Source organism: Phymastichus coffea, unplaced genomic scaffold (assembly GCF_024137745.1).
Source record: "Phymastichus coffea isolate CEN01 unplaced genomic scaffold, Cenicafe_Pcof_1.1 PCOF00003, whole genome shotgun sequence".
NCBI classification, from domain to species: Eukaryota; Metazoa; Arthropoda; class Insecta; order Hymenoptera; family Eulophidae; genus Phymastichus; species Phymastichus coffea.
In genome coordinates this window covers 7968827-7993226 of record NW_026706814.1, presented here as the reverse complement: position 1 = coordinate 7993226, position 24400 = coordinate 7968827, and the positions used below count along the sequence as shown (strand labels likewise).

The window sequence follows — 24400 nt, the reverse complement described above, 5'->3', positions numbered from 1 at the left end:
GTCGAGATACTTGTCTATTATCAAACAATTCTTATTATTAATGAATTAAAAATTTGTATGAATCAGACTGTAATTGAAGATGAGTCGAAGTAATAAGAATAAAAGATCAAAAAGAAGAGGCAGACCGAAAAAGAAAAATCGCTCTAGCATAAGTAGTGTCCGAAAATAAACAGGTGAATACTGCATCTCGAATAACTTTGTACCGACGAGCTCAAAATTTGTTGTACGATCAAAACAATAATTCTGTAGTTATGAATATTGTAAACAAGATAATAGACCAGATTCTGAAGTGCAAGAAAAAGATACTTCTAAAAATTCATACGTCTAGTTCAGCCTTAGCATTTATTATAGAAAATGGTTTTAGTAAACATCAATATGAAGCATTAATGAGTGATACAAAAAACTTAGAATACAACATTTATCCAAACTATAAAACTATAGTAGAAGAAAAAAAAATGTTATCCATGTAATTATGAAAAACTGAATGATATCGAGGTCTGTTTCTTTTCATGAGCTACTCAACATTACTGGTGAGTAGTTGTGTAAAGTATTAGTTCTGGAATAACCTCAAAATACATATCGTATTTTACAAATGCGCGTTTCCATAGGATTCGACAGCTCTTCGAGTCATAAAAGTTCTCAGCAAATGTTGGAAAATGAAGAGTATGAAGATAAGAACGATCGTGTATTACTTTTTGTTACCTATATTGGAATAATTCAGCTTTTTCAATGAAGAAGTGATGAATATATTTAGATAAATCGTACTCCCATGAGCGTTAGATTTTTCGGATCTGTAAGAATATGTTCTGAGAAAGAAACTCCTGAAAATATAAAAAAAGAATATGGACGAATAGAAAGATAAATAGTTTTTCTTCTCATTCCTTCACTTTGGTAAATGGAAAATCGGTATATTTGAAGTACGAAATTTTCAAAACCTTATTCGATGGGAAAGTCCTGAATACTATCACTGGTAACCGTTCTTTGTCAAGACGTTTATACTGTAACCTCACAACATCTGCATTTGGTGATTTAGAAAAATGAATTTATATCCAAAATTGGATTAATGAAATATGGATTAAGTATTTTGCATTGTGAAATTAAGACTTTGGAACATTTAATGAAGGTAAGCCTTTTAAACAGTTGGAGAGAACTGACCCAGATAAAGGTATGTTAATTATATAAGTAACGTATAATAGTCTATTGCATATGAAATATCGTATCTTTCAACTATAAATGAAAATATATAGTCTAATAGCAAAACTCATAAAAACTTTTATAAATGCATCAATATTTAAAGAAGTTACCAATGCAATTGGCAGCATTTTATAATAATAATGTACATATAGGACAATAGAAAATCTACGTGAAAATTCATTAATTATCAAATTTGTTAATTTATAAATATAAAAATTTATAGTTATCCGTGCAAGGACGATTGCTACGTCTGAGAGAGAGAGAGAGAGAGAGAGAGAGAGAGAGACTCTGGAAAAGCACTTGACCTTTATCCTGCTGTGACTCCTCCTTTCCTGTGAGAAACGGTAGGCCACTTCCTCTTGAATGCGCGTCATCGTCTTCTCGCTTCGTCTTGAACTTCTTGCTCCTCGTACTCAGCTCTCCTTCTCGCGACCTCTGTTGTACTCGCTTCTCGCACTCGACTCAGCCGTTGACGTCTTTCACTGACTGACTCGCTATTCGCTCGCTTGCTTCTTACTTAACTCACACCTCGTACTTAACTTTCTCACTACTTTTCCCTAACTGTTGCTCAACTCTCTCTCCTATTCACGCTTGACGCATCCGTTTTTGACCTAATTTCGCGGCGACACGCAACGCCACTAATCGGTCGCGTGCCTGCCCCAAACCTTTGCCTAATACCGACACTTGGTCCCTTATCTCTCTCTCTCTTTTTCTTCACTCTCTCCTTTTTTCGCTCGTTGTCACCCTAGCGAGCCCACTCTCTCGGTTCATTAATCACTATTGGCTGCTGGAAGAAAATAAACTGCATTAGGCGCACTCTTAGAGCGTCCAACGTCGGTTGCTAGGCCAGCCTAGAGCAGAGAAAGGGGAGGAAGCAGCGCACGACAAAACATCGTCGCCTGCTCCAGTCATAATTTCGTTCAATATTTTGTCTAGCAGTAGACATGTCTTCTCCTATAAGAGCAGGCAGTTAGTCTATCTTTTGTCCTACATTTTTTCTCTTCCTTTTACTCTCGGTAAGGCATAGTGGTCAGTATTGGACGTATAGTAACAGTGCATTTAATACTGTACCTTTGTTTTAGCCACCGATGATTGCCGAAGGAAGCGATCAAGAAGATCCGAAAATGAAGGCCAGAAGAGATTGATTAAGCTTTATTTAATCATGGAATATAATCCTGTAGGCTAAGCAGGTTTGGGAAGGCGTGCGGTCCGACCGATAAGAGCTGCATCGCGTGCCGTCTAAAAAGTAGATTAAGTGGGAAAAACATAAGTCAGTCAGTGACCACGAGCAGATCACAATAGAATAGGAAGGATACGCTGGCATGGGAAGTTACGTTTGAGAAAAAGAGAAGGTCTCTTATCACCGTAAACAATCAATCTTTTTCAACCCAACATGTGCCTTCATCATTGGCGAAAGGCAAAAAATTAGGCAAAATAGAAAACAACAAGATATTGGTTAGTTATTTGTCAGGAATCTATCGCTATAGAAGGAAAGAAGACGCGCTCCAATGCTACTTTGTTGGGAAAAGTCTTCATTGTCTGCAGAATATTCAAAAAGGATAGGTTAAAATCTCTCTCTCATTGATCTCTTTCTTCTATAGCAACTCGCGACTGCGGTACTTAAATTAGATTTGGAAAGCAGGGTATTCAGTTGCCAACAACCTTGCGTATTTTCTTTTTATTAATACTATTTTATTTGTAACGTGCTAATAGGCTTTAAGTAGCGAGGCGTTCATCCGCCAGCTATTTCGTGTAGTTCTTTTATTGGCTTAGTTTTAAGAAAGATTATTTGTTTGTGTTCGCAAAGGTTTAAGTACATATATTGTTCTTTGTGAGTTAGTAAAAGAGAAATAATCACATTTTGATAAATTTTCTTTTTGCCGCCTGTTCAACCGATTATTTTAGTGCGAGAATGCCTCTATCGCCACTCCTTTCAAAAATATTAGTAACAATAGAGAGTCTTAGTACATAGCATTCCTTGTGAGGAATAGAGCAATTGGTCGGTAATTAATATCAATTAACGCGGATAGCTTGATATATTAATTTGGATACCAAGGGCAAAGATCGTGTTCGCACCCTTCATTTGCAAAGGAATTTGGTTTTTGGAAATTTCGGAGTTTTTTTCGTTGCATACAAGTAACCTTTTCTGTGTTTCTAAAGGGATTAGGTGACCGAATATGCGTCCGTGAATCGTCTTGACGCCCGATGTGGACACAGCAACGTTGATAGTTTTCTCTATTTAGTAATTAAAAATTTTGCTGTTGCGGTATGTTTATTATTACGTGATAAGTGAATTCCTGGTAAATAATTTTCTTTCTCTCTTTAATAGTTTAATTTATTTAATAATTTAATAATTTTCTTGGCTTAAGCAAAGCGGCCTTCCGCCTGTATAGAGCTTATAAAGAACTTATTTCTTATATTTTAGTAAGGTGTCGAGTTACATAGATCACTGTTAAAGCACGTTCCATCTTTTTGCTTACGTTACATTACGTAAGTCATTTATTTGACGTAATTATATCGTTAGCGTATGGGGATAAAATAGTGATGCGAAGATCATTACGCAATGCACACGCAAAAAACATTAAGTATAAAATTAATTTGACAGAATCGGTAGTTCTGTTAGAATTGATGTATTAACGTAGACTTAATTTACGCGGTGATTTAAAAGAGCTGCCTCCTAAGCAAAACGCAAAGGTCTCATTAGCTCCGGCTACATCCGATCTCGTATTCGTTGCCGTGCTCGAAGAGTTAATCCTCTTCAGGTAGGAAACGTCCGGGTATTTCGTCAGTGATAACGTGAAAGCTTATTTCAAAAGGTATTTCAAAATAAGTTGTAATAATATGATATTGAACACTTTTTTCGTCGTGTACCACTAACAATGTAATCCGGTAGAGCGTATCAACTAAACATTGAAAATTATGATCGCAATATTTGTAGATAATAATCACCGCCATAAATGAGTTTCGCCGTGGTATTAACGTTGCGGTACATGCATCTACGAAGGCTTTATCAGCGTTTCTGAATTTTCGCAAAAACCCGCTACTAGTTAAGAGTTTGAGGTGGAAAATGGAGGTAAAAGTACCAGTAATCAAGGTAGATACAAAAGCGTGAAAAGATAAGTTACTGCGTTTTAACGCGTTATGTGACTTCGTAGCCCGACATCTCGATGAGGAACAGGAAAAGCAACAAAAGTTTTAGGATAAAGGTAAGTGTTAGAAACTATTCCAGGTAGACGATTTGGATTGGTGCAAGGTACATACGCTTTCGAACGCAGTGGTAGGTAAAAATGTAAAACTTGATCCAAAATACAACGAACTGTTTAAAATTATTTCGGTAAACTAGCTCGAGATATATGAATTAGCTCCGAATAGCAAACATCGTACGGCTAGAGTGCATATATTTAAAATAAAGCATTATATACCACCCCGTAGAGTAAATACATTGAATTTGTACAAGTAGAATAGATGTAGGAACTGATTTATTTTCTACAAAGGTTTTATTAACAGTTCATATACGTCAGATGATGACGGAGGAGTCCGGAGAGTCTGATCGACTCGCTGAGATGATTGCAGGTGAGGGGACGATGGGTAATTCCGTCGTATTAGTGCTTTTGCCTCAAGTTGCCGAGATTATGGAGGTAGGTCAGGTATTAAGCTCCGTCGCCTTGCCCTAAGGTAAGGGACAAGCAGCCTCGGGTAACGTCGAGGTTACCTCCAGTCCCTTGCAACTTCTCGTGGTGTTGTTCGCGGAGATAATAAGAGGTGTGGTGGAAGACTAAACCTTACTGTCACCTCAGAGTTCATTCGTAAACGAATGCTATTAGGCTGCTCCTAGCAGGTAACAGAGACCTGAGATCTACGATCGGTCTAGCTGTACCCACGCGCACGTGGAATAAGACTGTATGACGAAGCGCAGTATTCAGACTAATGACGCTTTGGATACGCTAAGCGGTGAAGAAGTCGTGGATAAGGTCGATAACAAGACAGATTGTTTTCCCACTGTCTGAAGCAAGCGGCTTTGATGAAACTCTATTGAGCCCAATGCGCCGTGGCACGGTATCCCTCCGGTAGGACAGCTAATCGTAGTCATGCATCTCGGACGGTCATCAGATGAGGGTTCATTAGTTGCTCGTTGCGGTCGATCACCAATGGTTTACTGGATATAGTGATTGATTCGAGCCACTCACAATCAGAGGAAGAGATAGTACTGACCCAGGAGTTGCTTCATATAGCTCTATAATCGTACGTCCACCATCCCTTGTCTTACAAGCCGTTCAAGCTGTAGCGGTCAGATCCGGCCTAATCCCAATCAGTTCGACGAAGCTGTCTCGTGCGTTATACTCTAGTCAGGTAATTAGAGTAAAAAAGAAAGAAGGAGATCAAGGAACCCTAAAATGCGGGTAGAAAGCATTCTATGCGTTTCAATCTATTCGTGTGCAACTTCGAGAGGGCGCCGTTCGGGTAGGCACCGTTGGTGCCTCGAGCAGCAGAGGAAACAGGTGTAAAGACGGCAAGCGTCCTTATACTATCGGCGAGTATCATGGGGTATGCCGCGGAGGAAACGACGCGTGATATGCCCGGAGAGAGGGAAGTTAATGGCGATAGTGAGGTTAGAATGATGCGACCAGTTCTGCGAATAGTAAAGCACTGGTACGGCTAGCGCTATTGCTGGTTCAATCGACCCCTTTACCTTTGGTTGCTGGACCGATTTCGGTTCTTCGTAGGTCGCGATGAATGGACAAGACGGGAGGACGGATATACATTGTTTCAACTGCTGAACGGGGACACACCAACGATTAGCTTGTTTGAACCCACCTCTTTGTCGTTCGGTGTGCCGTAACTATGGACCGTTTGATGTAATTGTTCATTACTGCCCACGCTATCGTTATAACTATATGGTTGGTCTGGCACATGTGAGAGCGACGGAGGAAAGTGCAGGACGGGATTACCTTAAGGAGCCTCTGGACTTCCAGGCTGCCGGCTGCCCTAGTAATAAGGATAGAATCAACGTTCGGGGGTTGTAAACTTTTCAACCGTCACACAAGAGGTGGCTGGATATACGCGCTCCGGCGAGAATCCCTCGTCTCATTCAGTGACAGATCTTTGAATTCTTATATAGAAGGTAGCTGGAATCTCTGGACCACAGGAACGAGCTATAATGGTAAAAATTAATATGGTTGGCGTGACGATTCATGCACTTGGTTCTTGTTCTCTCAACGGGAGTAAAAGTATTTAACATAATTTTAAATTAGATTCGAAGATAATTTTTGTAAATTAACTCTGTTATAGAGATCGCTAGCAATCTGCTCATGAGTTCTGACCTCATGACTATCAGACTAGACGTAAGTTTTCAGTTTAAGTCAGTTGAAGACTTAATTATTAAGTTTAAACTGTGTTTTACGTTAGTTGCTAGTTGCCGGTTGAGATGGGGTAAGAAAGACTTAGGCTGGTCATTGAGGTGCGAGCATTAGCCTTGGGATGGGATCTGATGAAAGCAAGTAGTTAGCCTGTTTTCTATCCGCCACTCTCCCTCTTCCTTCTACTCTTGATTAGGTGTAGTGGTCATGTTGAGTGTATAGTAAGAGTACGTCTAATACTGCGCCTTTATTTCAACTACCGTTAATTGTAGAAGGGAGCGGCTGAGAAGGCCCGAAGATGAAGGCCACAAGAGAGAGAAAAAGAGAAAGAGAAAGTTTGGTATAAGTAGGTTTAGGCAGACGTGCGACGTGACTGATAAGGTTTTAATAGTAGGGTATTTATTTGCCGGTTACCTTGCGTAGTTTCTTTTTATTAATACTATTTTATTTGTGACGCGTTAATAAGTTAAGTTTTAATTAGAGAGGTAATCATCCTCCAGCTACCTCATGTAATTCTTTTATTGCTTTAGTTTTAAGAAAGATTATACAGGTCGATAAAATTTCAAGAATGGAAAAACCCAGAGACGCGACAACATATTTACGAAGTACTCTGACGAGCTGAATCCGAATGTGTCCTCCGAATTGTTTCTTTATCTAAGATTCTCGAGATATCCTAACATAAAAGGGCCAAAAAAACAATTTTTAGCTATATTCCAGGTTACGTAACGTCGCGAATAAATTTTTTTTAACCGGATCAAACCATCTTAGAGAAGTATTCTTGTCCTAGAAACCCGAATCCCATTTTTCGATTATGAATATCTCTTTTCTTCATGGTGTTATCATTGATTAAAATTAAGCATTTCATTCATTTCCGAATAACATTAAAACACAGCCTATTTTCCAAATTCGCATATGTAGCAATGCAGAATTACATCTTCAGACCCTTATATTCTAATTTTCGTAACCATTGAGCACTGTCACCTGTAGTGCTATAACTCTATACCCTTACATCAAAAATTTCTTAGCCCCTGTGCCTTGTAACCTACGACCATATAACCCTCAACTCTTAAACTCCAAAGTCCTTAATCCCAGGGTTCTGTAACCTGCAAGGCTATAACACCAAATTCTCATACTTTAATTTTTTAAGTTCCCGAGTCCTATAACGTGCGACCATATAATCCTTGAATCGTAAACCTCAAATTTCTTAACCCTCAAGCCCTATAACCCTTGACGCTGTAACCCCCGACTCTTATACCCCTAATTCCATAACCCTTGAGACTTGTAACCTGCGATACTATAACCCCGGCCTTTCTTTTCTATGCAGAAATATACTATTAAGTTTTTCTGTATTTTTATAAATTACTCTGCTTCGAACAAATGATTTTGCTTGTTTAATGAAAACGTTTTCTTTTTCCATCGAACGACCGTTTCTTGTCAAATGCTTTTGTAATGAATTAATGTCATATCTTTAAAGGCACCAGCAATAGTCAGCCATCGTTCCTCATATTACCTACCTTATTAATGACGTTCGTTTTTCCGTAAAATCCTGATGAAAATGTTCATTCATTTCTTCACTGAATGTTTCAACATTCTCAGGAATGTAATTCAGATGAGAATGCATGAGATGCACCTTGAAACTCATGGAACAGACTAATTTCTGGAAATTTTGCATTCAATTTAAATGTCGAATCAAATCATCGAGATCATTCTGATTGAAAAGGTTTACATCTATCTGATAAATAACACAGACCGACAAAATTTGATGAAATTCCAGACCCAGAGACTAGACAAGCTGTATCCAAAGAAATTTAATGCGCTGAATCCAAATCAGGCCTCAGAATTGCTCCATCGCCCAAAGTTCCAGAGATATCCTAACCTCAAAGTGCAAAAAACATTGTTTTTTTACGGATTTTGAGATTGCATAGCATCTTGAATAAATTTTTTTTCCAAAAACGGGCCACAGCATCGTAAAGAAGCACTCTTACCCTCTGAAATCCATTTTTTAAATTTGAAATAGCATTTTTTCTCATCGAGATATCATTGATTGAAGTTAAGTATTTTCGTAGTTTCGAAACAACGTTAAAGCAACCTATATGTGGCGGTCATGCCAAGCTTACGTCAGCAGGCACGAGATGGCAGCACTCCTCAGTCATCGCTGAGATGACTGTGTAAGCAAACGCTCGTTCCTTGCAGCGAGTTCGCATAGCAGCAGTCAGTCTCTCACCAGCCCTCGAGGTAGTTGGTGACGCTTTTGCCAGCTCCTCATGGCAACTGCTTAGTTGCTCTAGCGCCAACGAGAACCACTCGTCAGACTATACTTGAATTCCCACAGCTCTGGGGGAGCAAGCACAAGTGTAAATAAGGTTACATACAGTTAATTGTAATCTAGTTAATAAACTTCAGTTAAAACTCTACAGTCTAGTTCATTTCCCTAGCGTGCGAAGCAGTCTTTAACATATATAGTATATTATTGAATTCGCCATTTTGAAGTTTTACAATCTGACCTTATATTCGTAATCAGCCTCCCTGAAAATTCATGTTCACATTTTTTTCGGTCGAATGTGATCACTTATAAATTTTTAGATTCACCATATTGAAACCGCCATTTTAACTTTTCAAAATCTGACCTCATATTCTTAATCAGCAACCTCAAAAACCCATATATCGAAAACGAATACTTTTAAATTGGGCTTATAGGCTCACATATGAAATATAGACTGTTTTAACGTTGTTACGAAACTACGAAAATACTTAACTTCAATCAATGATATCTCGATGAGAAAAAAAGCTATCTCAAATTTGAAAAATGGATTCCAGAAAGCATGAGTGATCATTTATGATGCTGTCGCCCATTTTTGGAAAAAAAAATTTATTCAAGATGCTATGTGACCTCAAAACCCGCAAAAAACAGTGTTTTTTGCACATTTCGGTTAGGATATCTCGGGAACCTAGGGTGATAGAATAATTCTGAGGCCAGATTTGGATTCAGCGTATCAAATTCCTTTGGGTACAGTATGTCTGGTCTCTGGGTCTGAAAATTGTTGGCTGTGTAATCATTCTTTTGGTATAGCTTTCTACTGTTTCAATTTTTTTGGAGACTTCTGGCTGAAGAACTACATTTTCGTTTCGCCCAATTTTTTCGTAACGTGCCAGTGTTATACTAGCCATACTAGGATATATAATTGAACCTCTAGTACTATGGTTAAAACCAATAATATTACATTTATAAAAGTAACAGTCATATATGTGATTCGCAGACTCTCTTCAAACTATCGGTTAAGTAACAACATTAGATAAAATGGAATTCCATTTTCTTAATGTTCACCTATAGTCCTCATAAAGAGAATTAAGAACCCACGATTGGCCTTCATTTTTTAAAGATATATTATAGCATTTATTAATACCTTTTTTAATGATATTATTTATTTCCTTACGGTATTGGTCAAATCAACCGCAAATATAACAGAAGTAGATTGCTTTATCTTTGCAAGGAATTCTCGACATTTTTAATACTTTTCCGTTAATCCGCCGTTCAAACACGATCTGTAACATAGATATTAAAATATCTACAAGTTTATTTAGTCGTACAACTAGGATTACAAAAGCACTATTTCGAAAAAAATTTGATTAATACGCAACTGGATATACAATATAATTTGTATTTAATTCAACTACTGCACATTGTTTTGATGAAAACAATAAAACATACATTCGTAAAAATATATACTTGGGTTCGAATTTTCGGAAATGCTGATCATAAAAATAAAGTCAAATTTTAAAAATTTAAAATGGTGAATCCAATATGTTGAACCAACAAATTCATAACTAACCGGATACGATCTAAAAAATGTATACATGAGTTTTTGGAGTTGCAGACCACAAATACAACGGCAGATATAAAAAATAAGGAAATTGTGGTTTAAGGATTGAGAATTGTAAACTTGAAGGGTTAAAGGATTAGAAGTTGTATGGTTACAGGTTACAGGGCTTAATATTTACAAAAATTGGGGTATACGGGTCTCAGGATAAAATTTTGCATTGCCATGTAAGCGTATTTAGAAAATACAAAACCACCTACGTGAACTTATCAGTAAATTTCTGAAGACAACTATTATAAACATTAAATTCAAATAATACTATCTAATGAATGTATAAATAAATCCTAATCTATTTCTCATATTCTAAAACAAAGACATAATATTCATTGCTGTATTTCTTCTATTTTTGATTACACATTTTATATAGCAATAAAATTTACTTATTTATTTAAAATATAAGACAGATTATAAATATATTTATTGCAATAAGAATAAAAACCACCAAATTTTCATTTTTATCGTAATTAAAGGCAAAAAAATGGACTTCAGACAGCCATCTTGGATTCATTATCTTCAGAAATTAGAAAGATGATAATGCTTTTAAAAGTAGAAGTGGAGAGGAAAATATTCAATTCCTATATATCCACTTCCATTGAAATCACTCATGTTCGACTTTTTGGCGTTCTGTGGGGGTCTGTCAATATATATATATATATATATATATATATATATATATATATATATATATATACAATATATATATATTGTAACGTGGTTGATTAGCTAGTAAAAACGGGGTTTATTGAAGTACAAACTCCCACGATGCAGAGCTAATCGCCGCTCCGTTAAACACGTATGAGTATACGTGTATTCGCCTTTACATTTGATACTTTCGTTCCAGTGTCTTCTTTCCAATAGAGTTGAACTCACCTTAAGTCACTTGATTTGCGACATTCGATCTACCTTAGATATGAGTGACGTAATGTTTATTCCAACTAATCCCCTAGATAAAATCGGTTTAAAATTTAACCGGTGATAGATCCGTTAAACTAACAGGAAACGAAATAACCTAATGCGACGAATAAAATTAATATCGTTTATGACCAGAAAATTACAGTCTTTGATGGAGGAAAGACTAACGCACGCGAATAGGATTTACAATGATAAACAATAATATGGGAGAGAGAGAGAGAATTCAAAACTCTGTCGGGAAATCTAACGCTCGGCGCGAATACAAAAATAATCTTGTGAATATTTTGTCGCGCACAAAAAGGTAGGTGCACCTACCCTGAAATGCAATTATGGTGATCAGCTGTAATTGTTTTTTCAACGAAATTAAAGGTGCTTCTGCGGGAACAGCGGCGCTGCCTCACTCGAAATATCTGCTGCTTTAGTTGCTGCTGTTGTGATACTGCTGCTTTTGATCAGCTTCCTTGCTATCACTCGCACACGTATACAAAATCCCAGGAAAACTTTTTGTGCAAAAACGGTGAAACACCGGGCAAAACTAATTGGCGGTACATTCGTAAGTACGAGTAACAGCTGAGGCTTAACTGAAACTTTGAACTCTCGCGCGCCCCCTCTCTCTCTTAATCGTTCGCTCTAGCATCGCGAGTGCTACCGAATCGCGAACAGATCGATTGATCGAATCGACTACCGTTGCAATATATATATATATATTGCAACGGTAGTCGATATATAGACAATATATATATTGCAAATATAAATATATATATATATATATATATATATATTGTAACGCCGCAGCTACCGCAGCCTCTCTCGCGGTATCACCGGAGTCGGAGCCTGTCGAGGCGCTCCGGACTTCCTCCGCAAGCAGGGTACGGTTGCCCTGGTCCTCGCTCAAGACCGGCCCAAGCCCAGGAGGAGAGTGCTTCACTTTCCCCTGGACCGTTGAGCTGAGCAAGGACACGTCACCCGCTCCTGTGCAAGCGAAAAGGGGATTCCGGGCCAGAGTATCCTCAAACCGTGCGCGCAAACTCTGGTCCGGCACTACATCGCGCGCTTCGCTAGAGGAGGGATCGGGGATGCGCCCCGACATAAAGTCAGAGGGGAGAAGGGGCACCTCAGCTCCGGATCGCGTATTCGCCAGGAACACGCGGAAGACGCGGTCCTGAAGTACCAGGAGTCCACCCTCTGTAGTCAGCCCCTGAGTCCGCATATACCTCACCAGTTCCTCCCGCGGAACCCTGGTGATGCTGGCCCTCAGGTGCTGTAACTCCGGTTGCCGGGATAAACGACGCATGAATAAATTCGCGTCAGCTGCGGGGGACGGCATCTCAAAGGGACCGAGCGACAGACGCAACGCGATCGCTGCCCGGCGATCCTAAAAAAACGAAAACGAAAGAAAAAAAAAACAACCACAATCGCAACACGCGTCGTTAAGCACTTGTCACCGCTACCGATTCGCGATCATCCTACTCGCGCACGCGTCGCGCCTTCCCCACAAGGGATGCCATGGAACGGAATTATTTAAGCCGACTATTCGTTAGAATACCTGCTCACGGCCGTCCGCACAATATTTATCAAAAGGAGGGCTCGGGAGGCACGAATGCTCCCACGACTGAATGGCACACCGAGCGTGTGTGCCAATCGCGCACGAATCAAAGGAAAGTCGGAAAGCGAACGGGTTGACGCAGTGACATATGACACAAATATATATATTACAAATTTATTATTACAAACACAATAAAAGAAAATAAAAGAAAGACACACAAATTAATAACTAGACGGAGCACGCACACTCCGTCTCGCAAATCGGCCTAATACAAAAATCGCTAATCCGCTTAATCGGATTATCGGCAATCACTGCCCGATAATCCGCTCAAGCCTAAGCGCCCGCGAACGCACTCGCGACCTCAACACCCGGCAACGGGGGCCGGCATCGCTGCCCGACCTGCACCGTTGCACCCGCGAGCACCACTGAACATGCAAGAGAGCGAGAGAAGGAGAGAGAGAGAGAGAAAACCGGCACCGACCTTCCCAATGACGACCTCGGGCGAAGATGGCTGCTCTCGGCCAACGGCTGCGGCTTGCTGCTGCTGCTGATATTGTTGCTGTTGTTGTTGCTGCTGCAGCTGTCCGCCGCTAACCCCCTGTTGTTGCTGTTGTTGCTGCTGGTGCTGCTGCTCAGCTGCTCGCCGGATTCGCTCGCCGAACGCGCGTGCGCCGGCGGTACGGGCTTCGCTCTTACCCGCGCACACCGGTGCTGGGCGGCAAGGCTTGGCTGGGCGCGACCCAGCCACTCACTCCACACTCACACCAAATGGAACCACCGATGCGCGCCCATACACCGGGTGCGCATCCACAAATAAACGACGTGGCGAAGCACCGCACCGCTTCCAAAAAAAAACAACGGAAAAAAAAACCGGAAATCGACGACGACAAAATAAACGCGCACACGCGATCGGCCAGCCCAAACGATACTACCGATTTCCCCCCCTCGGCCGCGCTCTCCCCATTCCACTCGCCCCCACGCATAACGATCCTGGCAACGGATCGTCGCCTCGTCAACCGCCTCCAGCTCCGCCAATGCCCGTTCGCCGCACCTCAAACAGAGAAAATGTAAGCATGAGAGTGTATACAAATACACCCTCAGCCCGGGCGCAACGAACGGACGAGAGAGAGACAAAGGAGAAGCCGGCAAGCCGAAATTCTCCGTCACAGCCCCCCCGTAGCAACCGATCCTGTACCAGGATCGGGAGCTATCCCCCGCTCTCATCGTCCGTGCGTCACACCCGGGCTGGGTCCCGAGTGCAAACTCGGCCGGACGGCAATTCTGCCCGGGGAGCCTCGCATCTCGCTGACCACGAGCGAACAGGAATGGTGGGTCTTCACTACCTATAACGGGACAACAAAAGAAACTACAAATACAGGGGATCACACGACATCCCCTAACGATACTCCCGAAAACGAAACATGCGTCATTGCGGGGTTCAGAGCGCCACTTACTTTGGGTCTCGCGTGGCCTCACCTACTGGCCACCCTCGCGGGCAGGAGGCTGCGATATTAGGCCAGCCTCCTCCACAAGGCGCAGGCGATCCTCTCGGGACAGCCCTGCAAGATAGGCCAGGGCCCTCACACGAGAGGACGGCCTCGGCGCCGACGGCACGGGTGACACCGATGGTGGTGATGGCGTCACCGACGCCACAGGTGGTAGTGGCGTCTCCGGCGCCATAGATGTTGATGGCGCCGCTTGTGCCGTCGGGAGCATTGGCGGCTCCATGGTTGGCGAGCCCCGCTCGGCCCTAGCCCGGATCTCAGCCTGAAGCCGGCGTCGAGCCCGACGCTTAGCCGCCACTGAGGTGGGCGATGGCGTGCCCTGCTTGGCGACAGCGGCTCCGGACCCGGGCCGAGGCAGCTGACACCGGCTTGCCAGCGCGCCATCGGCGGTCTGATGGTTGACCGCGGTGCGCGCTGGAGAGACCCGCTTGGCCTCAACCCCCTTCCTCGCGCGCCGCCCCCCCGCTCGGGTCACAGGGCGAAAATGGCCGTCATCGCAAAGGCGGTAGACGATGCCATCGTCACCCACGACCCGACGCGAAGACGACACCGAGGCGGGGACGGACAAACCCGTCTCCAGGGTGGGTGAAGGTGTCGCGGTTGTCGCGGCTTCCGGCACCAGACCAACCCGAGCCTCGGATGGAGGCGTCGACGGGACCTCCTCCACCAGTCCCGCGGGTGGAGACGAATCCGAGTTTCCCACAAGTGGGGAACCGGCCCTCACCGTCTCCTTCTGGGGGCACCCAATCTCACCGGACGCGTCCGGCCCCGCCGACGATCGGGATTGAGGAACCCCCTCCTGTCGAGGAGTTGGTTTCTCACCGATGTAGCGGAACTCTACGTCCCTGGTGAAATCGGGCAGCCGCCCAGACCTCTTCTTACGGGACGGTTGAGGGATCGCCTCCTCCTCGTATCCCGCGGAAGGGTAGAGGCCCCGGCCCCCGGTCGCGACAGTTGGGAGCGCCACACGTTTCGGCTGCTCCGCTTGTACCCCCGACGCCGGGAGGAAACGATACTCGAGAGCGATTTCATCCCTTCTCGAGTGGCCGCGAGATGGGCGCGGCTCCTCCCGAATCGCCGGGAGCACGTTCCGGGCTCCCGGACACCGTAACTCGGTGCTCAGACCGGGGTTGCGCGGCTCAACGAGAGCCCGCAGACCCCGGGTCCGTGCCGTCCGGAGCCCCATGGGCGAGTCCGCGTACAGGCGCTCCACCATTTTTCCCTGCCGCGGCCCGCGGGTGGCCAAGTTGGCCAGCGCCCTCTGCAACGGCAGTGCCTGGCGAGCCGGGCCGGAGTTGAGACTATTGTCCCACTCCGACCTACCCCTTAGTGGAGAGGCCTCCACCGGGACCATCCTGGCCACCAAGGCCTCACTGGCCCGGCGTTCCCGCGCCAGCCGCTCAGCACGCGGCAGAGATCGGACAGCGGAAAACGGCGCCCCGGAAGGAGTCGCCAAGGGAATTGGCTCCTCCCCCAGGTACGTCGCGAGCTCCAGTTGCGCGGCTCCGCTGCCGAGCTCCAGCGCGTCCCCAGCAGACGCGGACATGGAGGCGTCCTCCACCTCCGGACATGGCTCGCCAGACCCACGAACGGGGAAAGGCCCACTGCCCCGGGACTCGGAGGGCATCACAGCGGCCACCGAGGCCACACTCCCCCCGAACCGCGCAGAACTCACCTCAACGACCGAGTTGGCCACCGGTCTGGCTTCCGCAGCGGCATCACTGCCCGCCGCGGAGCCTTCCAATGGCTTCGGTGTCGAGGTCGGGGCCGACCCCTCACCTCCAGACCCGCTGTCCGTCCCGACGAGGGCTCCCAGTTTGCGGATCTCGTCCGCCAGTGACATGCTGCTGGACCTGTAACCAACCAAATCAACCCAATCTAGAGCCCATCCCATAATCCTCTGTCTGGACACCACAACGACCACATGCAATACCAGCACACCATAGACAAGAGTGACGACAAAAAGAAAACACTCACGATTCGCACGACTGAAAAACGCAAAACTCAACCCACCATTCGCCGACTTACAAACTATTGGCCGTTTCTACACACACGCTGTCGCTCGGTTCGACCGCAGAGGGACATATCGCTTTAACTCCTTCATGTGTACGCGGTCCACCTGCTTCTTGCTATCCGTCGTCAGAATATACAATTCTGGGGACAGCACCTCCAGCACCTTATACGGACCGATATACAAAGGGTCAAGTTTGGCGTTCCTACCTAGCGCTGCGTTGGACAGAGTGTGGGAGCGTCGTAAGACCAAATCTCCCTCTTGGAACTGGACGAACCGGCGACCACGATCATAGTGGCGCTTCTGCCTGTCCTGCGCCTGCTCAATATGCCTGACCACCAGGCTCCTCAGAGCATTGAGGCGCTTCAGCCGGTCCGCCCACTCCTCAGGAGACAACCGAATAAAAGGGCCCCGCACCTCTACTTCCCTACGCAGGCTCTTCGCTTGACGTGGTTCCCGACCAAAATTGAGGAACGCCGGTGACACCCTTGTACTCGCCTGTACCGCCGTATTTATAGCGTGCCGAAACTCGTGCAGGTGCTTATCCCAGTCGCGATGATCATGATCTACAAAAATAGAGATCATGGTCTTCAACGTCTTGATCGCACGTTCACAAAAGTCTGCCTGTTGATGGTACGGTGGGCAGGGCACGTGTTCAATCCCATACTCTTTGAGTACGGTCATGAAGTCCGCCCCGCAATAGTTCTTACCACTGTCGCTGACCAAATACTCCGGAACTTCCCACCGGAATAAAATAAGTTCCTCGAGCGCACATCCTAACATCTTACCGGTCGCGACTGTCAGTGGTTTGAACTCCACCCATTTCGTAAACAAGTCCTGGAAAACCACCAGGTACTTGTAACGATTTTTGCTGCGGGGCAGTTCGACAACATCCGTGGCAATCACTGCCCACGGACGCTCCACCACACGCTTGCTCATCAGACCTTGTGGCGCACGTTGTTCTAGTTTGTACCTCTGGCAGGCCGGGCAAGACTGCACAAAACCCTGCACGTCAAACCACATGCCAGGCCAGAAGTACTCGCGCGCTATGCGATCGTACGTTTTCTCGCGTCCGAAATGTCCGGTCGACGGTTCGCAATGAGCATCCCGCATCACACGTTCCCGATGCTCACCCGGAACTACGAGTCGCCAGCACTGCTCCTTATGAGTCACTGGATCTAGGAGTTCATTCGTGCCGTACTTGTACAGCATTCCATCTTCAACCTTCCACCCGCGGTACTTAAGTGGACGAGCTACCACGTCCTTCATCCGCTGAAGGTACCACGGGTCGTTGATGACCTCGAATGCTGCAGCTTCCACGTCGCTCCCAAACCCACGAGACAACGCATCAGGGACATGGTGGAGTGTCCCCTTGCGATACACCAGCTCGAAGTCCCATTGCTGCAACTCGAGGATCCAGCGGGCCAGACGCCCCGTCGGATCCTTCTTGTTCTTCAGCCAGGTCAGAGCCGTATGGTCGGTGACTGCAATAAAATGCGCGCCCTCGATGTATGGTCTGAACTTCTGGATTCCGAACAGCAGCCCTAGGCATTCGAGCTCGGACACGGTGTAATTCTTCTCGTGCTCATTAAGCATGCGACTCGCGTAACATATCGGGTGATCGTACCCTTCGTCGTCTTTTTGCATCAGGCAAGCACCCAGTGCATAAGACGACGCGTCGCAGTGCACATAGAACGGCCGGCAAAAATCCGGTCGCACAAGCACGGGAGCTTCCGTAAGAGCTCGCTTGAGCGCATCGAACGCTCGTTGCTGCTCGGAGTCCCAGTGCCATGCTTCGCCCTTGTGCAACAGCTTCGTTAAGGGCACCTTCAGATGTGACTCATGCTCGATGAACCTGGAGTACCATCCAGGAAACAACGCAGCTGTTTGATGTTCTGCGGGGCTGGAAAGTCCAGCACAGGCTGAACTCGATCAGAGTCAGGCCGCAGCCCACCCTCGTCGAGAAGGTATCCCAGGAACGTGACCCTGGAGCAACCAAATTCACTCTTCTCGACGTTGATCTCCAGCCCCGCCCGGACCATGCGCTCCAGCGCCTTCTCGAGCCACACCAAGTGATCCTCGAACGTTTCCGTGACTACGATCACATCGTCGAGGTACTTGAATACATGCGGTTCGAAATCTGGTCCGAACAGCGCGTCCATCAAGCGCATGAAGGTTGCGGGAGCGTTGACCAGACCAAAAATCATCCGGTTACACTCCCAGAGCCCGCAACCCGGCGCACCAAACGCCGTGTACTTTCTACTATCTTCCTGCAAGGGCACCTGTAAATAGGCACTCTTGAGGTCGATCTTAGAAATGTACCGGGCTCCTCGCAACCTATCGAGAATCACATCTACCCCCGGCATGGGGTAAGCATCGATCCGAGTGGTCTTGTTCACCGGCCTCAGGTCGATGCACAAACGGTAGCTACCATCGTGCTTTTTCACGACCACCGGTGCACTGCACCACTCGCTCTGAGACGGACGTATCACTCCTTTCTGATACCAGTCCTGAATCTCCTGGCGAATAAGCTCCGTGACCTGCGGAGAGTACCTGCGCATCGGCGTCTTAACTGGCCTGGCACCTTGCACATCAATGACGTGCTCGATAAGGTCCGTTTGCGCAGGGGACCTCTCCGGCACCACTCGCCGCACCAACGTCTCAACCTGGAGTCGTTGGGGCTCCTGCAGTGCCGAAAGTCCTCCTACCTCCGCGGTCAATTGGAGCTTTCCTGGTTGGTCGGGAAAGTACACCTGGCCATCTTGCCATTGGGCAAAATCATGCCAACTCTCCCGACCTGCGACACTCCATGCATTGTGTTCGGCATCCATACGGAAACCAAACGCACGGATGAAGTCCTGTCCAAGGAGCATATCGTACTGCAATCCCTGCTCGCACGCATACGCCTCAATGGACCGGACCACAGTGTCGATCTCGATCACCAGCCTCAGTTTTCCTACCATACTGACTGATGTACCCGAGAAACCATTTACTGCTCCCGGAGTTCTCCTCACCTGAGCCTGGAAGTCTTGCGTGACACGGCAGCCTACCACTGACACTTGCGCTCCGGTGTCAAACAGCGCACTGTAAGGCTTGCCATTGATGAGCAGTATGAGCAGAGGACGATTCTCCGTTACCATGTCAACTGCGGGATCTCCGTTGACAGAGGCGCCCGGGCAACCCGTTGTGCCACTCACAACGCCCACCCCCGCCGGAACCGACGAGGCTTTCAGCTCTCTCGTCGCGTTTCTCACGCACGGGGAAGCCTCTGTACCCGGCACCTCGCGTCCACGCAGTTGACTTGTCCGCTCTAAGAACCCCTGCAAGGTCTGACAACCGGGGGCAACTTCCTGCGATTGCTCGCTCGCAAGTCGCCTCACACGCAGTTGCGACCTTGGGCTCTCCTGCTCACCTCGCACTTCCTGGGACTCGCCTCCGTCGGCCACCTGCCAACGGCTCTCGAGTCGCCGACTCAGTTGTCGCCAGTATTCCCACGTCTCAGGCCCCGAATCTTCTTGGGGTCTTACTCGTAGGTCCCATCCGCTGTGCTCCACGCCGGCTGCCCGCTGCGAGTTATGGCGGAGAGCGTAGGGCCACCGTTCCCCGCTGGCCTGTTTTCCGCCAACCGACGAATCGGCTCGCAGTTGATGCACGTGCGGAACGTGCAATTGGGCGCCTGGCAGTTTTGGCACGACTCGGCCGGGGCTCCGAAGGGGCAGCTGGGGGCATAATGGCCCACCCGGTTGCATCGGTAGCACACAGGTGCTCCGCGAGCCTGGTCGTTCTGGCGGCCACCATTGTACGGACACTGTGACCGTCTATGTCCCTCCCCGTTGCAACCAAAACAACGACCTCGAAACGGGGATGGGCCCTGGCCACCTCCAGAATTCGCGCCACCTGGTCCCTGCTGCAGGACTACGGCTCGCGCTGGAGCCTGCAGGGACGGCGCTGCTCGCGGGTTCGTGCCCCCACCGGCAACCTTCCCCTGGGCCTGGGCGTTGGGATAACGCCCGGGTGCTGGGTGCATCACTGCACTCGCCATGCACCCCTCAGCTCCCGAACCGCCACACGACGAACGCCCCGAAACCTGCGCTCCCGAGGACTTGGCACCCTTGCTTTTCTTCTTCTTCTTCTGCTTCGGCTTGCTGGTCGGCTGCTCCTTGGAGGCTTGGGAGACCTCGACGGCAATCTCTGCAACGTGGGTCTTCCTCGCCTTCCCTCGGTACGCAGCATCCTCCACCAGCAAGTTATCCTTGGCAGAAGGTGGGTGGGGCAGAATCCTGGTGCCTCTCCAATCTATCTCCATAATAACGGAGATCGCGGAGGTCGTGTACGGGTCTATCTCGGAGGTAGCGCCCATACTCCGGGTTCAACCCGGCCATCGCCAACCGCACTTGCCGTCTGTCGGACGGAGGAGGCCGCATCCGCCGCACGATGCTCTGGAATGCGGTGAGGTAGTCAGCGATTGACTCATCCTCACCCTGCATCCGGCGGCTCAGCTCACAATAGAGCTCCTCGAGGTCCAATGTCCGGCAGTACTGGTGGTGGAAATCAACCGCAAAATCATGGAAAGTGCGCCACCCTCCGAGGTTGTTCGCCAACCAAACCTCCGCGCGATCGGAGAAGATCGCATCCAGGGCCGGGAGCACCTCACGATCGGGGAGGTTATATAACCTCACGCAGCGCTTCAACTTCTCCAGGAAGCGTTCTGCACCCGATCCCGCGGCGCCGTTGAACCGCACGTTCCAGGCCCTAAACGCCGAAATCGCATCGGCGGGCCTGCCATTCAAACGGCCGCGCGACTCCTCCCCGCGCGCGCCTCGATGGCCCAAACGTGCGCGCCCCCGACGACACCGGTGATGGCGTCGCCGGTGGCACGCGCTTACGTCATCGCTGGAAGTTCTTCCAGCGATGGAGGGCTCGGATTCGGAGGAGCTCGTGGTTTCCCGGCCGTGCCGTCCTCTACGCGGCCGTCTCCTGGGCCTCAAATGCGCCTTGCTCGCCTCACTAGGCGAGTCTGACGTTGAGGACAGCAGCAGCGGGGGCCTCGTCAGGACAGGTCGTCGCTCCTCCTCGAATCCACTCGAGGCGGCGAAGTGTTGTCGCCACTCGCGTGCGAGCTTGCGAGGACAGTTGCGTTTGGGAGAGTCCAAACCCGTTAACCGCTCCCCCCGCTGGGGGTCAGCTGCGGGGCAGCCCGGGCCCATCGGGGACCGGGGCCGCAGCGGGGAGGGCTGTACCGTCGGTATCCCGGCAACCAGCGGGGCCGTACCAACAGGCCCATAACCCAGGACCTGCAAGGCCGCCAACACCTGCTGCAAAAATAGCGGGTCCAGAGGCGACACTGGCACCGCTGGTACCGGGACGGGTCCGGCAGCCACGTCCCCCGGGCCCTCAGCCTGCTCCAGGTGGGCCCCCCGTGGCAACGCCGCAGCTACCGCAGCCTCTCTCGCGGTATCACCGGAGTCGGAGCCTGTCGAGGCGCTCCGGACTTCCTCCTCAAGCAGGGTACGGTTGCCCTGGTCCTCGCTCAAGACCGGCCCAAGCTCAGGAGGAGAGTGCTTCACTTTCCCCTGGACCGTTGAGCTGAGCAAGGACACGTCACCCGCTCCCGTGCGAGCGAAAAGGGGATTCCGGGCCAGAGTATCCTCAAACCGTGCGCGCAAACTCTGGTCCGGCACTACATCGCGCGCTTCGCTAGAGGAGGGATCGGGGATGCGCCCCGACATAAAGTCAGAGGGGAGAAGGGGCACCTCAGCTCCGGATCGCGTATTCGCCAGGAACACGCGGAAGACGCGGTCCTGAAGTACCAGGAGTCCACCCTCTGTAGTCAGCCCCTGAGTCCGCATATACCTCACCAGTTCCTCCCGCGGAACCCTGGTGATGCTGGCCCTCAGGTGCTGTAACTCCGGTTGCCGGGATAAACGACGCATGAATAAATTCGCGTCAGCTGCGGGGGACGGCATCTCAACGGGACCGAGCGACAGACGCAACGCGATCGCTGCCCGGCGATCCTAAAAAAACGAAAACGAAAGAAAAAAAAAACAACCACAATCGCAACACGCGTCGTTAAGCACTTGTCACCGCTACCGATTCGCGATCATCCTACTCGCGCACGCGTCGCGCCTTCCCCACAAGGGATGCCATGGAACGGAATTATTTAAGCCGACTATTCGTTAGAATACCTGCTCACAGCCGTCCGCACAATATTTATCAAAAGGAGGGCTCGGGAGGCACGAATGCTCCCACGACTGAATGGCACACCGAGCGTGTGTGCCAATCGCGCACGAATCAAAGGAAAGTCGGAAAGCGAACGGGTTGACGCAGTGACATATGACACAAATATACAGGGTGTTCCAGACTACCCGTACACCCCCTCTAGAATCCAAAATAATGGATTAATCAAAAACTGCTTCAGACAAAAGTTGCTGGGCTTCGAGGGGGACATATCCGTACGACCTTGGCTTTGACCTTGGAGGTCATGTTCAAGGTCATTTCAAGGTCAACTTTGTTTTTTTAAATAGGAACCCCCATTTTTGACCCCGGATTCGCACATAGCGCGAAACTCAACATAATACCTTATCCAAACGTCGGATTTCGCGCTATGTGCGTATCCGGGGTTAAAAAGAGGGATTTCCATTACAAAAAACACTTCGACCTTGAAATGACCTTCAAAATGAGGTTAAAGGTCAAAGGTTTTTGGTGCATTGGGTGGCCCACTCTATTCTGAACAAATTTTGTAGAGGTCATTTTTCGATATCTTAAAAATTAAAAAAAACGCTTTTAGGCAGTTTTTCAAGCATTTGACCTTAAATCGACCTTCTCAAGGCCATGAAAAAAAATTTTAAAATACCGTTTTGGACGTAAAATTTCCCGCTCTTTCCGAATCCGCGGTCAAAAATGGGGGTTCCTATTTAAAAAAACAAAGTTGACCTTGAAATGACCTTGAACATGACCTCCAAGGTCAAAGCCAAGGTCGTACGGATATGTCCCCCTCGAAGGCCAGCAACTTTTGTCTGAAGCAGTTTTTGATTAATCCATTATTTTGGATTCTAGAGGGGGTGTACGGGTGGTCTGGAAAACCCTGTATATATTACAAATTTATTATTACAAACACAATAAAAGAAAATAAAAGAAAGACACACAAATTAATAACTAGACGGAGCACGCACACTCCGTCTCGCAAATCGGCCTAATACAAAAATCGCTAATCCGCTTAATCGGATTATCGGCAATCACTGCCCGATAATCCGCTCAAGCCTAAGCGCCCGCGAACGCACTCGCGACCTCAATACCCGGCAACGGGGGCCGGCATCGCTGCCCGACCTGCACCGTTGCACCCGCGAGCACCACTGAACATGCAAGAGAGCGAGAGAAGGAGAGAGAGAGAGAGAAAACCGGCACCGACCTTCCCAATGACGACCTCGGGCGAAGATGGCTGCTCTCGGCCAACGGCTGCGGCTTGCTGCTGCTGCTGATATTGTTGCTGTTGTTGTTGCTGCTGCAGCTGTCCGCCGCTAACCCCCTGTTGTTGCTGTTGTTGCTGCTGGTGCTGCTGCTCAGCTGCTCGCCGGATTCGCTCGCCGAACGCGCGTGCGCCGGCGGTACGGGCTTCGCTCTTACCCGCGCACACCGGTGCTGGGCGGCAAGGCTTGGCTGGGCGCGACCCAGCCACTCACTCCACACTCACACCAAATGGAACCACCGATGCGCGCCCATACACCGGGTGCGCATCCACAAATAAACGACGTGGCGAAGCACCGCACCGCTTCCAAAAAAAAACAACGGAAAAAAAAACCGGAAATCGACGACGACAAAATAAACGCGCACACGCGATCGGCCAGCCCAAACGATACTACCGATTTCCCCCCCTCGGCCGCGCTCTCCCCATTCCACTCGCCCCCACGCATAACGATCCTGGCAACGGATCGTCGCCTCGTCAACCACCTCCAGCTCCGCCAATGCCCGTTCGCCGCACCTCAAACAGAGAAAATGTA

General features: G+C 48.1%; 1 protein-coding gene across 6 annotated transcripts in view; it reads right to left on the bottom strand.

Annotated features, from left to right (window-relative positions):
- The window catches only part of LOC131664074 (potassium voltage-gated channel protein Shaker), a 1178399-nt gene that overhangs the window by 1112024 nt on the left and 41975 nt on the right, over window positions 1–24400 (bottom strand). Inside the window, exon 2 of one of the 6 annotated variants that reach the window (XM_058934949.1) lies at window positions 9956–10094. The exons of the other annotated variants lie outside the window; for them this stretch is intronic. The gene's annotated coding sequence lies outside the window, so the exon portion shown is untranslated. The remainder of the gene's footprint in view (window positions 1–9955; window positions 10095–24400) is intronic. 6 annotated transcript variants of the gene reach the window in all.